This window comes from Carya illinoinensis, chromosome 6, assembly GCF_018687715.1.
Source record: "Carya illinoinensis cultivar Pawnee chromosome 6, C.illinoinensisPawnee_v1, whole genome shotgun sequence".
In the NCBI taxonomy this organism is placed as follows: Eukaryota; Viridiplantae; Streptophyta; class Magnoliopsida; order Fagales; family Juglandaceae; genus Carya; species Carya illinoinensis.
The window spans coordinates 13790710-13803818 of NC_056757.1; the positions used below are offsets into that span (position 1 = coordinate 13790710).

The window sequence follows — 13109 nt, forward strand, 5'->3', positions numbered from 1 at the left end:
CAAAGTATACATAAATTAGAGTTGGAGTCAAAGTTTAGATTTCAACTCCGACTAAGTCAATGCTCGTCCCTAAGAGCCATCATGAGATAAGGGCTCTTGTGGCATTGACAAGGAAATATTAATAAGTTTCTTTTATGTAAAGATTAAATTCTACTTGTTATGAACGTGTTTTGCATTGCTACTGACAAAATCAGTCAACCTGCACTACAAGAAATATAAGCGCTTAGTAGGTAGTGTAACAACCCGATCCTAAATTAGGCCATAAAATCATTGTTATGTATTTTAATATTATTTTAATAATTCTATTATTGTTATTATTATACTATTATCAGTTTATCAAATTCTATGTTTTTAATAAGTTGATCATTTTTAATCTAGATTATTATTACTATTATGATTATTATTATTATTATTATTATTATTATTATTATTATTATTATTTATTAATAAGATAAATCTAGTTAAATACTTTAAACTGTTGTCATGTTTTCCATCTCTTCTTTGATCTGTAATCGGCTCAAGCTGAGCATGTTGATCACATTTTCTCATCTTTAAACCTCCTATTCTCCCTAGATGGCACTATCCACGCAACAACCTCCATGAAACTGGCCAACAACCAAACTGACAATGCTACAACTGCCAACCCGCAAACCACCAATACGGCACGCTGCCGAGCCCTCTCCTACACCACAAAAACCGCCACAGTTGGCATTACCCATGAACCTAGCTCCTTCCATGTCAACATAAGTCATCAACATTGTAAACTAAGTTATACGACAACAGCTAGTTGGACATGCAACCCAGCAGATTAACCAAGAACTCAATCGGCTACTCAACACGGCCCCTTCACCTCTTCGAACTGCCCAACATCATTGCATCCACTCCAGAGCAACATCTCCCACAGCAGATCTCAGTCGCCATCACACCAACTACTCCACATGGATGTGAAGCTTGAAGCCGAGTTTAGCTAGCCTTATGCCTACGTCTAGCATGTAGCAAACCATCCCGATACCGCCACACAATCATCGTGAACCTCCCTTACTCCTAGACCACAGTTGTAATACCTGTCTTTGTGGTAAGACTTTAGTTTAAGAAAATGAGATGGGAATTACTGAACCTTTCAAAACTTTTTCTCTTTCCTTCCCATGATATAAAAGATTTTGTTTAAAATTAAAATATTTTCTATAAATTAAAAGAGGGTTTATAGTGGAAATCATTAAATTAAATTAAAAAGTCATTTTACAGAAATCTACTTTCATACATTACATAAAAACGTGCCTAGGCTTTTATCACTCTTCCCTTGGGCTATGTTTGTTCTGACGCTTTTTCCTCATTTTCTTCTTGAAAGGGGAGGGACATACATAAAAATAAAATTAGTCAAATACTCAGTAAGCATTACTTCATATTGTAAAAATATACTAACATAGATTTTCAGTCATGCGTTTATCATTCCTCTACATACCTTACATAAAATAGTAATTCCATTGAAAGTATTGCAAGGTGAGGTTTTTCTTTAAAAATGTTTTTACTTTTTTTAAAACATTTCTCACACCTTGTACATTCATTTAAAAAGAAAGTAAATCATCCATACATTCAATTACTCTTTTCACTTTTTCTCTGACCGGTATACACTATTACGTTCTTGTTTGTTGGGCTTAACTGTCTTTGGACCTGGATTCTACTCATGGCCACATGTTGGGAATTCCTTTCAATCAGGGGTAGCACTGGCTGCACTATCAGTACTACTTACCAAGCATTATAATATGCTCAGTCCATTAATATCATCATTCATTCATTCAGACATAGTCATTACGTATTTTCATACATTAAAATATTCATTCATTTCCTTTCATTTATTCTTTTTAGTCATTTCATTTTTATTTATTTCATTCATTAGTCCATTTCCATTTCATAAATAGTCAATTTCATTTCATAAACATCATTTCAAAACATAAGCGTAAACATCATCATTTAAACACCATATCATAGCATCCATTACACATCATTTCATAGCATCATTTAAAATTCATTTTAGACTGTCATTTTAATACACTTTCATCACATCATTTAAACATCATTTCTTAGCATCAAGCATAAATCTCAATATTTCATTTCATGAAAATAAAGGCAATAGCTACCGTATATAACATCCATTTACATGCATACAACTATTACTTTGGGTGCATAAATAGGGGCTACCAAAGGAGGCCTTTACATTTTTATACATTTAAACAGTAATACATAGCATACTTTCATAAAACATCCTTTCATTCTCTTTCATTGCATGCAAAGAAAATTTCTCATAAAAGGTTTTCATTTTCATTTTTATTTTCATAACATTTAGAAAACTATAAGAGTATAGACATATTACTTATCTGGACTCCATACCATTTTCATTTCATGCAGTCCATTCATGTGCATGTTAGATGGCAACCTGCATGCATACATAACTTTACATCATTCATTTTTCTTAAGTGAATAAGCAATTAAAAATTAGAAAATGCATAAACTATTGGACTTCCTTCCCTTAAGATACTCTACTATCCAATTCCATCTTTTATACTTTCCTTTATCACTTTTTCTTAAGTCTCAAGGTCTTAGTTTGTGACTCACTTAAGATCACCTTTCCAAACATAGCATTGTATTCATGTCCTTATCATTTAAAGTGAACCTCCTTAATTCACTTTAAAAGTTAAGACACACTATCACCTTCATCACACTCTTCCTACCAAACCATCCATTTCAATGCATAACTTGAACCAACTAAGTTATACATCTCAACCCTAGTCATTATACATCAGATGAGTGTATGAAAGTACACTCTAAATACCCTATTATTGGACTAGAATGCTAAAATGTGAATAGAAATCATAAGAATTAATTTATATTCCTAAATTTAATTTTTATTTATCTTGAGATATCTCTAAGCACATTTTTTTATGTTTAATTTTAAAGTCATAAAAAAGAAAAACACACTCACGAAGGTTATCGAATGGCAGCAGAATGTGCACGGAATGCTTTGTTGCATAAAGTCATTGATAACAAAGAGGACGCTGAGAAATTCAAGTTAGGCTTGATGAAGATTGCAATGACTACTTTGAGTTCCAAGATACTCTCAACAGAGGAACTGACGCAAAGGAGATTATTTCCTTTTTGGAGTGGGACACGGAATAGCATAGTGGAAGGCAGCAAGTTTTGGAGTGGCATGCAACATAGGATCTACTTTTCATTTTGACCAACAGATGCAAGTGGGGATTTTAATTTAATTATGGACACTCGAACGGATATACATAGAGATGTGTGGACATTGGGGTCTTTGGGGATTTGGCACGAAAGGGATATCAAGGAAAGAAGATCTAAATCAGGAGAATTTTAAAATAATTTTTCTTTTGGCAGGGCCGTTGGATGTAAGAAGGGGCTCTCGCACACATACACGTGGGGTTCTTTTGCTAGGCGGCAGATCTGAAAGGGGGAAGAAAAAAATACCATTTTTTTATATGTACTTTTTGAGTTCTCCCATGGAGAACTAAATCTTGGGGAAAGCCTAGGGTAAAAATTAATTGGTGAAGATACTTTAAATTTATTTTAATTCATAGATTAAGTTTTATTGTTTAAAATTCTAGGATTGAATTCTCTCTTGTTTTATATTTTTAAAAGTTTGAGAAAATTATATTAAATTTTACTATGGTTTTTCGTAAGCGATAGGACTATGAATAAATGATTGTGACTCAAACAATTGTTTTTCATGTCATTGAAGTGATATTTTGCTGCACGATTGTTTATGAACATAGTGTTGCTTTAGATCTAATATTTATTTTTATATATGAAAACTGTGATTTGTAAAGAGGGGAATAGATCATAGAATTAAATTTGACAAAATAGATGAACATAACGTCATATCTTCCAATTAGGAATTTGGAGTTATAATTCTTAATTATGTATATAGTTTGGATTGAAAAAGTCAGAATATTGGATCCGGTTGATTAAAACCCGAAGCTTTACTTACATTTTTATCCATGCCCTAATCTCATTTTAATTATGTTCTTAGGTAGAATTTTCAGACTCTTGTTATCTTTTCATTTAATTTTTTCTTTTAAACTTGCATCTTGTAGTGTTTCTTCTAACTCCCTATGGATCAACACCCTGAATACGACCACATAATAGTTTAGGCGTAATCAAATTTTGGCGCCATTACTAGGTAGTGCAAGAATTGATACAAGACATAATTTAATTCAGCAGTTTGTAAAGGCAGTAACTTCAATCCCTCTTTGTAACAGTCCGCTAAAAATTTAATAGTAGAATTTCTATAGATTTTAGAAACCTTGTAAAAATCTCATAAGTTTCACGAATCGACTAATCTCATAGGTTTTACTCTGTTAGCATAGTTAGTGAAATTACTCACTATAGTGCCAAAAGTGTGATTTTATTTATTGGAGGTAGTTAGAAGTGTCAAAATGTATTATAGTCTGTGCCAATTGACTCAGTTAATTATTTATGATTTTATGGGGTACCAATCTCATTTTAAGTTTTCGGGCGATAAGATTGTTTGAAAATGCTTTTTTTTTAGGCATTTTGGGGTTAAATTTTGATAAATGAATTACATAGTTAGGTTTCTATGAATATTTAGTATTTTATATTGTAAATTTTATTTTTTACTTTCCCAGAGTGAATAGTAACCTCAATAGTAACACATAGCACAGTATTTTTAAAATCACAATGTAAAATGTCCAAATTAGGTTAAGAAAGTTTTATTTGGACACTTGAAAATATCTTATCCACACTTGGTAAATAGTTTTGGACACTTGACATAAAGAGAAATCATGAGATGGATTGTGAAGGAATCAAAGTGTGAGATCATGCCACCTAAGTAAAACTCTATTCTTTCATCTAATCAACCAAATTGTGCTAAACTAAATAGGGTTTCAACCCTAATGAAATCCTAAATAGTTGACCTCTAAACAATTTAGTTGGCCTTTAAACATTTTTTTATCTGATTTTTAGTGTGTTTAATCACTTGATTAAATTACTTCCACATAGTATTAATTCATCAAATCATTGTTATGACATTATTATCCAACCTTTTAAATCTTGAAAATTTGATTGAGCCAAGAAGAATTAGATTTGAACTTGATAACATCTTAAACTCTAATCAAACCCCATTTGAACATCAAATTGAAGCCCACTTGGTTGGGGCTCACCAAGACCCATGAATTTGACCACACTGGTAAAGTTTCTTGAAAAAGTTTCCTCCCCAACATGGCAGGTCATCCATTACCCTTGGCTGCACCCAATAGAATCTTAATGTGAATGAGAAATTCACCTCATCACTCTCCATACCTCACAACTGCTACAGGCAGTCCTTACCCTTCACTATTCTCTACTTTAGGTGACATAACCACCTCCAATCAAGGGTCATTCAAGCTCATATCTTCCCCATCTAGAAGTCTAAAGTCGTGCAAGACACATTTCACTCTCTTTCATCACTTCTTCACCCCATTCTTAAAGAGAAACCCAAAAGAGTTCTCTCAGGTAGATTTTTAGGCCTTCTTGCGTGGAGATTTTCAACCATTTATAGGTATTTTATCATGATTATTCCTTCATAAAGGTTATTTATCTTGAGTTTAATTTTGTAGATATCTTATTCATCTCATTCCATAGTCATTTGATAGATCAAAAATATTTTTAACTATGAAAAGGTTATTTTGATTATAAAACTGGAAAGTAATGTTTTAAGATTTTTTACCAAGCTAATGGACATATCTTGGTCCAAACATTTTATGGATTGATGTTAGCATGTGTTTATGAATTTTAATTGAGGTTTTGTTGCATAACTAAAGATTTTGATGATAGATTTTCTTAGATCTAGAAACTTGAAAAGTAGAAGTGGAAAAACAGTTTTTGTTTTGAAAAAGTTTGAATATTTTATGGTTTGATCTTACTTCAAAGGCTTTGATATTTTTATGTGATAATCTTAAATCTCTTATTTGAATTTTAGGATATTATTTTGAAGATATTTTGTATTAGTTTCAAAAATATGATTTTTCTATGCAAGATGATTTCAGTTAGGCCTAAGATTTGATTTTTTTTGGGTTGGATCCATGTTTTATTGATTTTTAGCCATGTCATTTTAAGTTGGATAGTTGAATCTTCTTTAAGACACATTTTTAAACCATATGATGTTTTAGTTTGAAGATCTCATCTTTTTAAGTCATAGATCAAGAGATTGACCAAAGTTAGTTGAGAAAAAGTTTCTCTTTTTGGACTAAGTGTAAAATCAAAAACTTCCAAGTGTTATTTTGTGATTTTTTGTATTTTTGTTTGATGATTTAAAGTATGGTTGATCTTAGGATGATTTTATGAATATGTTAGAAGTAAGATTTGAGTTTTTTGGAATTCTTAGAGATATTTTGATTAAAGTCAAAACTTGTGATTCAAAAGTTTGCTTTTTGTTAAAAAGTTTGAGTCTTTTTACAAAAAATTTGGTGTTGATAATCAGATTTTTCTTAATAGATGTTTTAAGTATGTTTTTAAACTTAGAATAGGAAGATGTTTCAAAATTTTGGTTTAATCATGAGTTCTAAAGTTGGAAGAAATTGCAATAAAAATCAAGAGGAATGACTTATGAATGTTTCGGCCATATTGAGCTTCCCATAGTTGGGAATTGTTTTAAATTTTTCTGAATTGATATTTGAGTTTAGAATAAAATTTACATGAGGGATGTCAATTTTGGAAATTTTTGTAGTTAGGATGTGAAATCTTTAAGTTAGTGGTAAAATAGTAATTTTTCTACATGTAGAGAGTAAAATAGTAATTTTACTTTAAATTAGCATTTGTCCATATTCTTAAGTGTTGGTGATTAAATTTTTAATTTTTAGAATACCCATTTACGGTTCTTCGTGTTTCGCACTTTATTGTCGTAGTTAGAGACAATCGATGTAAGTTAGCTCTTAACTTACTGTCAATTTATTGTATATGTGTGATGGGTAAGGAAACTACAGTTTATGTTCGTATGTTATTATTATATATGCAATGCCATACCATGTCATTACATTTTTATCTGTTATATGAATTATTATGTCATGAAATACTTATTTGTTACATAACAAAAAAAGACAGAATTGTCGGCGTTGGTTATATGCCAACAACTGTCTAATAAAATGTTAGGAATTGATTCACGGCGTAACCATCCGCCGGTACTAGAGGGTCGCTATTTCCACATTCTGGTATTTGTGATATATATATATATATACATTATATTCTGTCACATGGCGCTACATGTTGCAAGTATATCATATTATGTATGTCATTTGTTACATGTATGTCATGTCATGTAATATTCACTGTCACATGTTATACCATGTTACAAAATAATATTTGTCACATGTTATGAAATATTGTCTGTTACATGTTATGTCATGTTATGAAATATTGTCTGTTACATGTTATGTCATACTATGAAATGTCTTATGTATCAAAGTACATCATGTCATGTTATGCTACGTCAGAACTTCTGTCCTTTTGTTTCATGTCACATTTTGTCTCGAGTACAGTTTGTATATCTCAAAAATAACCTTCTAAGTCATGTTAAGTTAGTCATATCTAGAATGCTCCTAATGTAATCATCGTGATTATCTGAACATCTCCATTTGTAATTCATGTGAGGTACTCCCGACATAATCACTATGATTGTTGGAATAGCTCTACTCAAATAATCATGATGTAATAATTCTGATTGTCAAAGTATCACTAGGTACTTTTGATGTAATCATTCTGATTGTTAGGGTATCTCATTTAAAATACTCATAATGTAATCATTCTGATTGTCAGAGTATTACTAGGTACTTCTGATGTAATTATTCTAATTGTCAAAATATCACTAGATGCTTATGATGTAATCATTCTGATTGTTAGGGTATCTCATTTAAAATACTCATGATGTAATCATTCTGATTGTCAAAGTATCATTAGGTACTCTTGATGTAATCATTCTAATTATTAAGGTATCTTATTTAAAATACTCATGGTGTAATCATTCTGATTGTCTGAATATCTCTGATAAGATATGTTGTGTGGAAACATTCTAATTATTCACTATTCCTGACAAAACCACTGTGAAATCATTTTAATTGTTAGAATTCATTTAACGTTTATGTTATGTTCAAGTTCATGTTCATATTATGTTTCAAGTTCATGTTTAGTTCTTGTTTCAATTCATGTTAAGTTCATGTTTAGTTTCAATTCAAGTTCAGTTATGTTCATATTCATGCTCAAGTTCAGTTTATTGAACAAGATTCTAAGTTAGTGTATTTCACATTCATGTTATATTCAAGTTCACGTTAATGTCAAGTCTCAAGTTCACATTCATGCATTGTCACATCAAGTTAAGGCTCAGTTTCAAGCCCATGTCATATCAAGTTTCAAGTTTAGTTCACGTTTCAGTTCAAGTTATGTCAGCTTATATTATGTTATGTCAAGTTATGTTATGCTTATTATTAACTTTGATTGTGTATTTATGTCTTTACTGCCACGCATTCATAATTAACCTGTATAGGAGTTTACTGTTAACTTGCTGAGATTTGTATTCAAATCTCACTATGGTAGTCTCAACTACCATTCCCCCAAATGGTAAGCGATGAGTTAGAACCAGAGTAGGGAGCAGATACTGATAGATTAGAGGAGGTTGACTAGATGCTGCAGATGTGACATGGAGCTTATAACCTTCATAGTTAAGTTTTTGGACAGTATTCTAGTATCATTAGTCGAGTTATGCAAGTTACTCTCGTATTTTGGTAATGTAATTATAGAGCTCAATCTTCGTTGTTTTGAAAGTACAGTCTTTTGAGACCCGTACTGTAATCGTGGATGTTTATTTTGTTAAGTATGTATGGATTATGTTTTAACTATTTAGGATATTAAAAGTTTGGTACATGGTATTGCTAAAAAAAGAATGTTCTCCGTTGTGAATATTGCATAATGCTAGATGCATGTTAATAACATTGCATCTTATATGTCATGAACGATGGTAAGTAACCTTGTATTGCATGTCTTGATGCTTCAAATGTTCATCTAATCCCAAACAGAATCTGGGGGCATCACACTCTTTTAACTTGCTGCATTAATTTTTTTCTTTTTCTTTTCATAGTATTTTTTTTTTAAGCATTTTATTTTACCTTGCATGTATAAATATAGAGACTAATTGGGTAGATTTGCTTGTAGACCTGTGCTAGGGGTGTGCTCCGATTCCGACTAAGTCGGAATCGGAACCCCGACTTCCGATTCCAACTTTTGTCGGAATCGAAATCGAGCTCCGATTCCGATTCCGACTGGAATCGGAGTCCGCCTCTGTTCGGAAGTCGGAATTCCGACTACCGATCGGAATTCCGACTTCCGATGAGGCGGAATTCGGAATTCCGAATTCCGATCGGTAGTCGGAATTCCGACTTCTTTAGTATGATAGGTTTTATCTTATTTTAAATTTAATTATATACTAATTTATGTATTAGTTTAATGTGATTAATCAAAAAGTAAATTTTAACTTGAAATAATATTAATTTAAATTTATGATTAATTTACTAATTAATCAAACTTGCATTATGAGAGATATAGTACTTATATATATATAGATATCTGTGTGTGTGTATATACTATATATATAGGCGGCTCATGATCTAGCTAGCTCCCTTCGCATTTTCGGCTCATGAGTTTTATTACATACAAATGAATTTGCATACCGATCTGCGTATTAATATTATACATAATTCAGAAGATCATAAACAATGAATAATAGAAATAACAGCCGAGTTCAAAGTTTGATTAAACAGTCCATAAGAACAAACATTTTGATTCAACCAAAAAAGAAACATCATTTGCAGCATCGTAGTTGGTCATTTGAAGTACCTGAAATTAAGATAAAAAAAAATTCAATCAATAAATGTAACCAAATATTGATTCAGAAAATTGAAACGGAATTAAAAGTAAAATTTAATTACCATTAATACCAAGGACGGAATAAGTTAATTCTGATATCAACTTATCTTTATCCATACTCCATCAGTCATCAGCAACTATACTGGGGTTCACAATTACATCTGTGAAATGATAAAAAAATATAAATTAAATAAATTAGTATAATCATAAAAACAATTAAAATAATCAATAATAAAAAAACAAGTAAAATATGGTTACCATCTTCAAGCCTATAGCTCTCATCGTCAATGCCAATGCTATCTAGTCCAAGGGGTGTATCACTGATCCAGTTCTATGTGCAAACGAGGGCCTCCACAGTTGACGGTGACAAAGAACTCCGGAAAGCATCCAACACTCGACCTCCAGTGCTAAACGCCGACTCAGATGCAACCGTCGTAATAGGAATGGCTAGCACATCTCGGGCAATACGGGAAAGGACTGGATACTTGACGGAATTAGCCTTCCACCAAATGCATATCTCAAATGCAGGACTAGGTGCCTCGACCTCTTCCATAAAATAACGTTCAACCTCTGAAGTACACCCCATAATATTCTTCGACGCAACAAGCTGATGATACTCATTCATGATGTCGTAATTCTGACGGCGTCGAGGCAATGCACCTACTGGGCTAAAGTCATCAGAGGGAGGTGTCGGAGTCACGTGTGAGGTACCCGCTGAAGATGAAGGCTGTCCACTATTTTTGTAATGGAAGTACAAGTCATCGAGATCAGTTTTAAGCGATGTAACAAACGATGCAGCCTTCATTGCCCCAAGGACGGAATTTGCCCAATATTCTATCACGGCCAACTTGAATCGGGGGTCAAGGATCACAGCCACAAAGAGTAATCTATTTATCTTCTCAACTTGCCCCCAATATTTATTATATTTGGACAGCATCCTCTGAGCCATACCAGATAGAAGTCCGCTAGGGTCATCACAACCATCTTCCAAGTGGTGGTGTAGTGTCGAGATCTGACTGAACCACAAGTTTGCAGTCGTGTATGCGGATCCAGATATTTTCATTGTAATATCATAAAAAATCTGCAAAAATGTAACAAAAAATCCTACACTCGTCCAATCATGTGTGTCCGGCGGACCGAGCCCCTTTCCGGCAGGCTCCAGCAAAGCATACTTAAGGCCCCCATCTTCCACCTCCATCCGCTCAAATACTTTCTGGTACCTCTGTGCCACATCTAACATCATATATGTAGAGTTCCATCGAGTGGGAACGTCCAAGCACAGCGTCCGTGAATGTTTTATCCCAAGTTGTTCTTCTATTGCCCTGAATTTTTTCAGCCGTTGGGGAGAAGCCCTCACATACCGCACAATGTTGCGGACTTTTGTAATGGAATCATCAACCTCTTTTAAGCCCTCAGTCACAATCAGGTTGATTATGTGAGCACAACAACGAACATGGATAAACTCATGGTCCCGGATGACATCATCTCTCACTCTCGTATTCCGCTTGAACCATTCAATTGCAGTATCATTGGCACTAGCATTGTCAACTGTAATGCACAAAACTTTCTGAATTCCCCAATCTTTCAAGCAATCATCCATTGCCGCCCCAATTGATGCACCCTTATGATCACTGATTTCTTTGAATCCAATAATCCGTTTTTTTTAAATCCATGAACTGTCAATGTAGTGTGCTGTAATACACATGTATGAAACATTCTGTATAGACGTCCATGTGTCAGTCGTAAATGAGACTCTCTGGCCAGTCCTCACAAACATTTGCCTCATCTCAGCCTTCTCTTTTAAATGCCTTTTCATACAATCCCGCATCACTGTATACCGTGACGGCATTGGGAATCGTGGCTCAATGAGCTTGACAAACTTTCGGAACCCTCTTCTTTCAACTGTCATAAAAGGCATCTCATCTTCAATGATCATCTCGGCAAGCGCATCTCTCAACAACTTCTCACTGTATTGAGGGATGGTCATTTTCTTAACTTGCGTACCATCAGTCGCAGTAGAAGTTTCATAACTCAGCGTTGTCTGATCTTTGGCCGCCAATCCCTTCGCTATCTTATACCTCTGGCAACCATTTAGATGTGATATCAATCCAGTAGTGCCTTGTTTCTTTGAATGACATCCAACTTCTTGGCCACAATGGTTGCACGCCGCGTGCGGTTCCGAGGGATCACCGTCAACCTTGGTGAAATGTTCCCACGTCCACGATCTTTTTTTATTTGATCGTGGACGTGGTGGCTTGGCACTCGCGGATGGAGGTGGTACATCCGGCTCATCCCCAATACCCATCTCAGCCTCCTCATTAAATGTATCTTCATCTTCTATATTTACCGGCATTGGGAATCGACTACTTGCACATGAAGTTTGTGTTCTGGAAGAGGGTCTCGATCTCGGTGTTGGGGACGCCCGAGACGGCATTGTGGCATCCTGATCCTGTTCTGGGGTCCCATATGGTTCTTCCTCCATAGCTTCAAATCTGTCACATATATAGAAAACCAAATTAATAAGCATGGTTTATCGTCTTACATTCAGATACCCAAAAAAACAATGAAAATACAAGTTTTGATTGAATGTAAGACGGCAAACTAAAATATCAAGCTAGACGGCAAACTGGATCTAACGTATCCTACTAAGATCCTAGGTTATAATAGCCCTCCATGTAGAATCCTCAAACTTAGCCCATGGAGCTGACTGATTCATATCAGCATAACTCTATTGAAATTTGTATAATTATAACTAAATCCATGAACTGTCAGTTTTTTAAAACTAACCTTGATTTAAAATTTTCTCAACTCATTATTTAAACTTGTAAGCAACATTCGAGCACCAGAGCTTGATTTGTATGATATGAGTCCATATTTGCTCTAGAGCCTTCTTCTTTTTGGCAAGTGAATAAAGAGTTAAATAAGAAAATTGAGAGATTTAATACCCTAAGTCTGTGATCCCCTCCAATTATCTTGATGCACCTACTGATAAATGGCTTGTATTTCTGTGGTTGATCGAATCTCCTCACCAAAGACCAAACCTGGCAGAATATATCAAGCATCAAAAATTAAAAGGCGCTCAAATACAACATTCCAACAGTCACCTTTCCAAAAAAAAAGATAGTATTCAAGCTCTAAACTTCTCAATGAACAAAACTCGTTTCTTCATCAGAAAAATTTAT

General features: G+C 33.7%; 1 long non-coding RNA gene across 1 annotated transcript; it reads right to left on the reverse strand.

Annotated features, from left to right (window-relative positions):
- Nucleotides 1-9849: 9849 nt before the first annotated feature.
- Nucleotides 9850-10246, reverse strand: LOC122314449. The gene is made up of 3 exons (XR_006243715.1): nucleotides 10186-10246; nucleotides 9990-10088; nucleotides 9850-9897 (listed from the first exon to the last, which is right to left on the reverse strand). It is a non-coding gene; the product is annotated as an uncharacterized LOC122314449 (long non-coding RNA).
- Nucleotides 10247-13109: the final 2863 nt, after the last annotated feature.